The sequence below is a fragment of the Ursus maritimus genome, unplaced genomic scaffold (genome assembly GCF_017311325.1).
Source record: "Ursus maritimus isolate PB19 unplaced genomic scaffold, ASM1731132v1 scaffold_1, whole genome shotgun sequence".
Lineage (NCBI taxonomy): Eukaryota > Metazoa > Chordata > Mammalia > Carnivora > Ursidae > Ursus > Ursus maritimus.
In genome coordinates, this window is record NW_024423343.1 from 48,969,980 (window position 1) to 48,980,943 (window position 10,964).

The 10,964-nt window shown below is 36.1% G+C and overlaps 1 long non-coding RNA gene across 1 annotated transcript in view; it reads left to right on the plus strand.

Annotated features, from left to right (window-relative positions):
- LOC103659648 overlaps window positions 1–10,964 on the plus strand; it is a 24,941-nt gene continuing 13,977 nt past the window's right edge. The window contains exons 1-2 of the long non-coding RNA XR_567573.2: window positions 1–161; window positions 855–885. This is a non-coding gene — a long non-coding RNA (uncharacterized LOC103659648). The remainder of the gene's footprint in view (window positions 162–854; window positions 886–10,964) is intronic.

The window sequence follows — 10,964 nt, forward strand, 5'->3', positions numbered from 1 at the left end:
CGCAGCCGTCATTTTGGAATCGGGCAAACATCGTTGCGCAGACTCTGCCTTTCCAACAAGAATTTAGCAGGGAATGTGATGAACTACAGTGGGAATGATGGTTCTGAGAATGTTTTTGCGGACGCTGTGCGCCTCCTGAATGGTTGGTGCTGGAGTTTCATGTAAGCTCAAGTTCTTTTACTCACGGTTTTATAATTAGCGTGAGTTTACTCAGTGCCCTGTCATCTGTTAGCTTTTCCAAATAACGCCTGGAAAAATTCCCTTAATGAAGCAGTTGGTGCCGCTTTCCAATATTGATTTCGGGCTTAGTGTATGAGTCCCATTCTCAAACTATATTTCCTACGGTCTCTATGCCATTAAAAAAAAAAGTTGTTATAGAGGCACAATTTAACATTAAGCATAATGCATATGCCGTTTTATTACGTATTAATACATAGAAAAGATTTTAAACAATGTAGGCTAATAATGAACGCACGTGAACCCACCAACTGGAGAACCTGTGCGCTCCTTCCGTCCTTCCCCCACTTTTCTGCTTTTCTTTAGAGCGTCTTCAAATATAGGTTACATGCACTCACATTCTATATCTGTATGCAAAAATATGTTTAGTTTTGTTAACTTTATGAAAATGATATGCTTCATGTATATATTTTGAGATGCTCTCAGCTCCATAACAAACTCATTAACCTCTAAATACCCACCCATCCTTCCTCCCTCTTTCCTCTGGGATTTCCTGAAATCCCAAATCCAGCAAGAATGTTGCAACTGAGTGAGGCAATAACAATTTAAGCGTTACTTAATTGCTGGCAAGTTCCCAGAAACCAAACCTAAAACCAATTTAATTTTTTTTTTAACAGGTATGTGGGTTGAATTGTGTCCCTCAAAAAGGTATGTTCAAGGTCTAACCTCCAGTACATATTTATGTGACCTTATTTGGAAATAAGGTCTTTGTAGATGTTACCAAGTTCAGATGAGGTCATACCACTTTAGGACAAATTTGGTGGCTTAAACCAACAAAAAATGTATCTTTTATAGTTCTGAGGCCAGAAATTTGAAGTGAGTCTTACGGGGCTAAAATCAAGGTGTCAGCAAGACTGGTTTCTTCCGGAGGCTTCAGGGGAAAATCTATTTCCTTGGACTCACAGCTCCTTCTTCCCCCTTCAAAGACAGTGGCATAGCATCTTCTATCTCCCTGACACTGCTTCTCTCTGCTTCTGGCATCACATGCACTTTTTTTTTTTTTTTTAAGATTTTATTTATTTGACAGAGATAGAGACTGCCAGGGAGAGAGGGAACACAAGCAGGGAGAATAGGAGAGGAAGAAGCAGGCTTCCAGCAGAAGAGCCTGATGTGGGGCTCGATCCCAGAATGCCGGGATCATGCCCTGAGCCAAAGGCAGACACTTAACGACTGAGCCACCCTGGCGCCCCTCACATGCACTTGTTCTGTAGTAAACTTTCCCTGTCCCTTCCTCTTATAAGGACATTTGTGATTATATTTAGGGCCCACTGAGATAATCCAAGTTAATCTTCTCACTTCAATATCCAGTTGTACTAAGTCAATAGTCATATCTGCAAAGCACCTTTTGTCCTGTAAGGTAACATTCATATGTTCCAGAGATTAGAGTGAAGATGCCTACAGGGGTTATCGTTCAGCCCAACACACCCACCAATCCCCTTTTTAGAATGAAGGTACCACGAAGAGTTCATAAATGAAAGAATTTCTATATAAGTTGTGATCTAGCCAAACAAAAGAACATATGCACCTGTTAAAAATCAGGAGATATATTTGATGTGTGTATTGACCTAGAAAAATCTTCATGATTGATATTCTGAAAGAAGCAATTTGAAAAGATATATGTGGCATCATTTTATCTTATTTCTTTAAAAGAATATTTGGATACATATGTAAAGGGGTGAGGGGAATGCTTATTTAAATAAAGGAAGAAGTTGGAAAACATTTGTGCTAAACTATTAACAGGGATTTGTAAATTGGAGTGCTTAAGAAGGGCCTTTAACTTATTCTGTGTAACTTTTTAGTGCCTGATTATAGGTGTTATTTACTATTGTTATTCTTCCAATTAAAAACTTGGGGTTTTTTTGTTGTTGTTTTTAAGAAAGAAAGTCATTTTCCTTTCTTCACTTGCATTTCATTCTTCTACGCTTTCAACTGGCTCTTTTCTTATCAAGTTATAAAGATGCCCAGTTTAATGCCCTATCAAAAAACCTTCTCTAGATGTTGCTCCTTCTTCTAGATACCATGCACTAATTTCACTCACATTCTTCTCTTTTTTTCAAGATCTCAAAAGCAGGGTCTACAGACTTTAGTAGATGATATCTTTCCTTAATTTTTTAATTCATTACATACTGGCCCCTGTGTAAATCCTCTTTTGAAACCACTGACCCCAACTCTTTCTCGTAATTGCCAAGTCAAGACCTGCCTCTTTGACATCTGCAATATTTAACAGCTTTGACAATCTTTTCCTCAATACAAGTGTTTTTTTCCTATTTTGGTGATGCTACACTTCCTATTTCTCCTTACAACTTTCTCCTCTTTCCCTAACTTTTCCGTACCTGATTTCATTTCATTCTAACTTGGACATATGATTGTTAATCAAAACTTGGTCCCCTCTCTCTCTCATCTGTGCAGTTAATGCCCCACCACTCTCTAAGGCCAAATGCTACTTTTCTAGATGCTTGCTGAACAATCTACCAGCATTTCAAACCTCAAAAACAAAAACAAAAAAAACAAACAAACATCTTACCCCTAAAACAAGCCCTAGTCCATTTGTCCCTTTTTCTATTAGTCTCATAGAGACCCAAAATTAAAATCATAACATGAAAGCAGAATTTAAGGTCAAACAGACTTGAATTCAGAGTCCAGCTTGCCCACTTAAATCCTATATTACTTGGATTTGTACTGAATATCTCCAGATTTTATTTTCTGTAAAATAGAAACAATACCGTAAAAAAAGTGGTTATGCCTAATACAGGTGCCTGGTCCACTTTGCTTTTTTCTGGCTTCCACCTTCCCTGCCATCAAACATTCAGATACCAACTCTTATTTTTTCTGTCTCCTCAATTCTTAGACAATGGTAGTCAACATTTAACGTTTCCTTTCTTTGAGTCTCTCCCACCAAATCTAACATACCACTACCCAATACTCTCTTCTTTGTACATCTTACCTAGATGTTCAAAAGCTCTCACTGACTTCCTGTTCTCTACAGCAACCCCCTTATCCTCAAATCCATAAGCTTCTCATGTGCAACATATACCAAACAATCATACATTCTCACCTGGGCAGAAAGGGAAAGGGAAAACCAGAATCTCAGGGTGTAAGGTACTATAGACTGAATGTGTGTGTCCCCCCAAATTCAAATGTTGAAATCCTAACCCTCAATCTGATGGTTTTTGGAAGTGAGCCATCGGGAAGTGATCAGGTCATGGAATGGAGCCCTCATGGATGAAATTCCTAGTCTTATAAAAGGGACCCTGTAGAGCCCTCCATGCCTCCTACCTCTGCCTTGTGAGGATATAGTGACAAGACTGCCATCTGTGAACCGTGAAGCAGCCTCTCACCAGACACCAGATCTGCTAGTGCCTTGATCTCAGACTTCCCAACCTCCACGACTGTGAGAAATAAATGTCTATCTTATAAGTCATCCAGCCTATGGTATTCTATTATAACAGACCAAAGAGACTGAGACAGGAGGGTAGGAGCATCTATTTTAGAGGTTGCAATAGGCAGCCTAAAAGAGAATACACATTGTCATCCTAATTTCACCTGAAAGTGGTTGAGCACTCTGGCTTCAAAAATCGGGTCCCTTTACTCTAAACTTCTTAAGTCAATTCTCCCATTATTTCCCTGGGCAAACCTTCAATCTCTTGTGAAAGGCATTCGCACTCTATTCCTTGATCACAGCAACCCCTCTTTACTTTCCACCCCAATTTATGAAGTCCTGTCCTTTCTACAAGTAGCAGCTCAAGGGACGGCTGGGTGGCTCAGTCGATTAAGCATCTACCTTCCGTTCATGTCATGATCCCAGGGTTCTGGGAGCAAGCCCCACATTGGGCTCTTTCTCTTTCTCTCTCTGACAAATAAATAAAATTTAAAAACAAGTAGCAGTTCAAGCCTCTCTTCCACCATGAAGCTTGCCGCAGCCATGCCAGCCCTCAGTCATCATTCCATTTCAGAATGTCCAATGCATTATTTCTGCAACTCACTTTCTATAAGATGTTTATTTTTTAAGTCTTCTTTTCAACCCCACCCACAGATGGATTTTCTCGAGGATAGGGTCCATAACTTTTTCTTTTCTGTATTTCCATCAATTTTCAGTAACTGTATATTGGGAATATAAATGAGTAACATATTGAAAGAGTAAATGAGTGAATGAGCTCCAAATAAATAAACATTGGATAAAGGTTAATTGTCTGACATTTTGATACAATTTTGTAAGATTTCAGATTTTTTTAAATCGTAATTTTTCACATTAAGTCTATTATAAGTGCTTATTATTTATATTATAAAAGGAAGTTTATAATTCTAATTAACCTTTTTGATAAAATGAAATTATCATAACTTGGATTATCTTGAATGAAAAACCTGGGTGGCAGGATTTTACATTTTTGTATTTCTTATTAAACTACAATCTGTAACAATATTGCATGTTCACCATATTCTTCTAAACATGAATATTATTATCTTAATTACAATACTTGTTTTCCTCCTTTCCTTTCTGAACATATTAAATAAAATTTCACATAAAGTGAAACACCTATTCCCTATTTCTATTCTGTATTCATGATTCCCTGAAGTCTGCCCTCTGATGGCATAAGATTTCCTCAAAGTGCTATCTTTGTAGACTACTGATATTCAAACTTAGGTGAGGAACCCTTTCTTTAAACAAAATATTGTGCAAATATTTAGTACATACAACAGAGCTGCTCTGGTTGGGAAAAAATGAGAAGGATATGAGGCCCACTAACTCAGACTCTTGTGCCCTAAACTGTCTGTGGACTATCACACTTTCAGGTGACCCTCGAAACCCTTGGGTGGGGTACCTGGGGTTACAGAGAGCCCAACTTGAAAATTAGTTCTGGACATTATGTATATTTCAACTTTCTTCTAAAGTCAAAACAAAATTTTTAAAAGTCAGAAATATGTGAAATCTCAAAGTTTTTTTATGTTCAATATATTTGATATATTCACAGCCAAACTGCTTGTGTATATATCATATATACTCAATACTCAGTTTCTACTTATGTTTATCAATATGCAGTATTTATATATAAGCATAAATTCATTCTCTTAAAAGCCCCATGCACAGTCTATTCGAAAAATAAAAACAAATAACTTTTTAAAATTAAAGTGGAGAAAAAGAGATAGCCACCTTTAGGAAAACTTTAAGAATAGGACAGTTTATCACCTTCAGAAAGAAAGCAAGGAGAGGAAGCACCTTATCACTCATGTTCTCCTCATCTCAGCCTTTGGCAGTTGGTGTGGCATGGTCTGCCAGTCACTTAGACTGTGATGTCACATAAAGCACACAGAGGAACCATGACTTCGTAGGGCCCAAGGACAAGTGATCTCCAAGAGACTTTTGTGATGTTTAAGATGTAGGGAACATGTCTAGAAAAATACAAATCCATTAGTTACTATTTGCACTATCTGACTTCCATAAATAATCACCAAAACCATGTCTTTATAAATTAAAAATAAACTATTACATTTGGAAATGTATGAGTTTTGTCTTACCATTTCATTACAGTAAACAACTGGCAGAAAGGGGGCAGCCAAATGTCAGGAAACATCAGTTAAGCTGATTCACCTGTTGTCTTTAAATCAATTAAATGGTTCTTTGCATCTGTTGGAAGTGAAAAAGTAACATCAAAATTTACATAACTTTGAGAGGGAGGGATGAGTAGGTACAACCCAGAGGACTTTTAGGGCAGTGAAACTACCCTGTATGATACATAATAGTGGATACATGTCATTACAAATTTGTTCAAACCACAGAACATACAACGGGAAGAGTGAACCATAATATAAATGATGGAATTTAGATGATAATGAAGTGTCAGTGTAGATTCACCAGTCATAACAAATGTACTATTCTGGCAGGGAATGGTGGGGAGGGGAGCACGGGCAGAGGTCATGTAAGAAATTTGCTGTGAATTTAAAACTGCTCCAAAAAATAAGGTATAGTTTTTAAAAACTCGTATAACTTTCAGGTGTAATTTTTTCCCCTGCTTTTGTATTTGAATTATCATATAGATTTAATCACATATTTGAAAGCCCTGTGGAAGTTTATAGTGGGCAAAATAGACAGCTTTGAAAAAAAATAGGATTGATTTTAGAAAGAGATTTGTCTGGGATTTGGCTTGGAATAATCTGTTGGGATGGTGAAGGCAGGTACTGGGAAGGAGCATAATGTCTAAAGGTATCCTTTAAACAGGAAAAGCCATGGGGTGGTAAATACTGATGGGTAATTGATTATGCTATTCTCTATAATTTTGTGTATATTTGACTTTTTCCCTAATTAAATTATTTTTTATTCAATAAGCCCAAATTCTAAGATGTTTGAAGGTCATACATTTTGCCCCAGTTCATGTAAAAAACTGTGAGCAAAAAAATCGATGGAAAAATGAATCTTTTCTTACTTGACAATGTCGTCATTTAGGGAAGCAGTATTTTGTTGAGGACAGGAGCAAATCTTGATTTTAAATTAGTATGTGATATTAAAATCTCTAAAAGTTAGCTCTATTATCTGAATAGTGGACATAATAGTAACTACCTCATATGTAATACATTGTCTTATTCACCTAGTGATAGATATATAAAATATATATTCAGTAGCTGAAATTTATCCTAATGTTCTTATCTGTCATTCAGCATATTACATAGCTTTTAATAAACTAATTTGGCTTCTTTCCCCATTGACCCACCAAACAGCTCTTGCCAGGGTCACCAAAGATCTCCATGAAACTGAATCCAAGACATTTTCAGTCCTCACTTTAAATAAATCTCAACAGCATTAGTTCACATTAAATGCTCTTTGAAATTCTCCTTAGTTTATTTCACATTATACTTTCTTGGTTTTCCTCTCTGATCATATGGCTTAGTTTCTTTTCTTGACTCATCCTTCCCTGTTCAGGCTTTAAATGTTGTTGTTCCCCAAGTTTCAATTATATGGTCTGGTCTTTTTTTTTTTTTTTTTAAGATTTTATTTATTTGTTTGAGAAAAAGAGAGAGAGGTAGCAGGAGTGGGGGAGGGGCAGAGATAGAGGCAGACTCCCTGCTGAGCAGGGAGCTCAAGGAGAGGCTCGATCCTGGAACCCAGAATCATGACCTGAGCCGAACGCTCAGCCTTCCCATATACATTTTAGAATAATCTTATTTATATCTATAAAAATTCTTGCTGAGATTTTGATAGGAATTGCATTAAACCTGTATATCAACCTGGGGGAAATTGACGTCTTTACTATGGTGAATCTTTCAATTAATGAACACGGTATATTTCTCCATTTATTTTGATCTTCAATTTCTTTCATCAGCATTCTGAGATTTGGGGCATAGAAGTCCTATATATATTTTGTTAGATTTATATCTAAGTATTTCTCTCTGTCTCTCTCTCTCTCTCTCTCTCTTTTTTGAGTGATTATAAATGGTATTGCCTTTTAAATTTTGGTGACCAAGTGTTCATTGCTAGTATGTAGAAATACAGTTAATTTTAGATATTTATCTGGTATGCTACAACCTTGCTGAACTTTAACTTATTCTAGTCTTTTTGTGGATTCTTTGAAATTTTTTTATGTAGACAACAGTGTTGTCTGAAAAATGAAGACTTATTTCTTCTTCTTTGATCTGTATACCATTTATTTCCTTTTCTTGATTTATTGCACTGGCTAGAAATTGAAGTAATATATTGAAGAAGATTGGTGAGAATGCACATCCTTGCCTTGTTCCCAATTTTTAAAAAAAGAAGCAGCAGCATGCAGACTTTCCACCATTAAGTATGTTAGCTATTGGGCTTTTGTAGCTCCTCTTTATCAAGTTGAGAAAATTCTCCATTTTTCTTATTTTTCTTGGAGGATGCTCAGTTGGTATTGCACTTTGTCAAATGCTTTTTCTGCACTGGTCGACATGATTGTGTGATTTTTCTTCTTTGCCTGGTAATCAGGTGGATTATACTGATTGACTCTCAAATGTTCAACCACTTTTGCATACCTGAAACAAGACCCACTCCATCATAGTATACAATTCATTTTTTATATAGCTGAATTCTATTTGCTAGTATTTTGTCAAGGATTTTTGCATTTATATTTCAGGAGTTATATTGGCTGTAGTTTTCTTTTCTTTTTTCCACTGTCCTTGTCTGGTTTTGGTATGAGACTAATGCTGGCTCCATAAAATGAATTGGGAAGTGTTCTCTCCTCTTCTATTTTCTGGAAGAAATTGTCTAGAGCTATTGTTAATTCCTTTTAAACATTTGGTAGAATTCTCCAGTGACATTTTATAAGAAAATCTGATCTTGGAGGGGCACCTGGGTGGCTCAATCGGTTAAGGGTCTGCCTTCCATTCAGGTTATAATCCCAGGATCCTGGGATCGAGTCTCCATCGGGCTCCTAGCTTGGCAGGGAGTCTACTTCTCCCTCTCCCCCTCCCTTTTCCCCTCCCCCTGCTCGTGCTCTTTCTCTCACTCTCTCTTTTTCACAAAAAATTTTTTTTTAATCTTAAAAAAAAAGAAAAAGAAAATCAATCTTGGAGACTTCTCTTTTTAGCAGCTTTTAAATTGCTAATTCAATTTCCCTAATAGTTTATAGACTTATTCAAATTATCTAATCGTGTTGGGGGGAGTTGTGGTAGTTTGTGCTTTTCACAGAAGTGGTCCATTTTGTCTAAGTTGCCAAGTTTATATGTGTAGAGCTGTTCATTGTATCTCTTGTCCTCTTGATGTCTGCTGTTTGATAGTCGATTTAATTCCTGATACTGGTAATCTGTACCTTCTCTCTTTTTTCTTTGTCACGCTTATAAGAGGTTTGTTAATTTTATTGGTCGTTTTAATCATTGATTTTCTCTATAATTTTTCCGTTTTCATTGATTTCTTTCCTCCTTCTGTTATTTGAACTTATTTTGCTTTTCTTTTTCTAGGTTCTTGAAGTAGGGGCTTAGATTATCAATTTGAGGCTTTTCCTTTTCTCTAATGTATGCATTTCATTTCTCCAATAAATTTCTGTTTCAGCACTGTTTTAGTTATGTCCCACACATTTTTCTATGATTATTTTTATTTTCATTTAGTTCAGTGTATTTTTTTGTTTCTCTGAAATATTTGCCTTATTTGCCCAATGGATGATTTTGAAGCATGCTGCTTAAATTACAAGTGTTTGGAGATTTTCTTGCTGTTTCATATTACTGATTTGTAATATCATTCCAGTGTGGTCAAGAAATACATTCTAGGAACACCTGGGTGGCTCAGTCAGTTGAGTGTCTACCTTCGGCTCAGGTCATGATCCCAGGGTCCTGGGACTGAGCCCCACGTCATCAGGCTCCCTGCTCATGGGGAGCCTGCTTCTCCCTCTGCCTGCTTTTCCCCCACTTGTGCTTGCTCTCTCTCTAATGAATAAATAAAATCTTAAAAAAAATACACTTTGCCTTTACATTTAAAAAAATTTTTTTTAAAGAAATACATTCTACATGATTTCAATTCCTTTACATTTGTTGGGGTTTGGCTTATAGCCCAGGATACTGTCTATCTTGATATACGTTCCACTGGCACTTGAAAAAAAAATGAATATTCTGCTGCATTTGGGTGAAGTATTCTATAAACGTCGACTGGATCCTGCTGGTTGATGGTATTGAGTTCTTCTATATCCTTGCTGATTTTTTGTACATCTGTCCTATCAATTGGTAAGGAGTGAAGTGTCTGAGTATGATTGCAGATTTATCTATTTACTCTTTCAGTCCTTTAAGTTTTTGCTTTGCATATTCTGTATCTGTATTGTTTGGTACATACACATTTGGGAGTGCTATGTCTTGTTGGTCTGATTAGTCTGTCAGTTTATTTCTTTGTCCAAATTTGTGGCATGTTCAGCCATTCTTTCTTCAAGTACTTTTTCAGCCTTGCTTTTCACCTGTCCTTCCAGGACTCTAATAACAACAGTTGTAAATCTTTTGTTATCATTGTACAGGCTCTGTTCATTTTTTTCAGTTTATTTTATCTGTGCTCAGATTGTGTGATTTTTATTGTTCTGTCTTCCAGCTCACTGAGTCTTTCTTCTGTTCTCTCCACTGTATTGTTGAGCCCATTTCCTGAGATTTGATTGTGCATATCTTTTCATTCTAAAATTTCCACTTAGTTATTATTTATATCTTCTAGTTCTCTGGTGATGCTTTGTATTTCTTTGCTGAGGATTTCTAATTTTTTTTCATTTGTTTCAAGTATGTTTATAATTGCTCACTGAAACATTTTTATCATGAGTGCTTTAAAATCTATTCAAATGTTCCATAAATAGTAGTTAATATTATCTTCATGATCATAACTTAATTATTGATAAATTTTAGCAGAGAATCTCAAAATTTCTCCCATTACATAGATTTTCCTTGTTATAGCTTTTCAGCTTCTTGTACCCTGCACCATCACGGGAACCTGTGGTAACTTCTATTGTCTGTCATCTGTCATTCCAACTTAATCTGTCTCTTATCCAACAACTTCCCAACAGTTTCTAAGTCTTTTCATTATTTTTATATATTGCCTACAGTTATATTGAACTCTTTCCCCCACAAAATGCACTTACAAACATAAGAAGTGTTTTTAGACATGTTCTGAGCTTTGAACAGTATTTATATATGTAGTACTAAGCATAACTCAGTAGTACTAAGAAACCCAATACTTATTAAGAGTATTTGTTGAGAGTATTAGTTCTATGCCTACAGTAGGCTACAATATATGAGGTTTTTTTTTTTTTTTT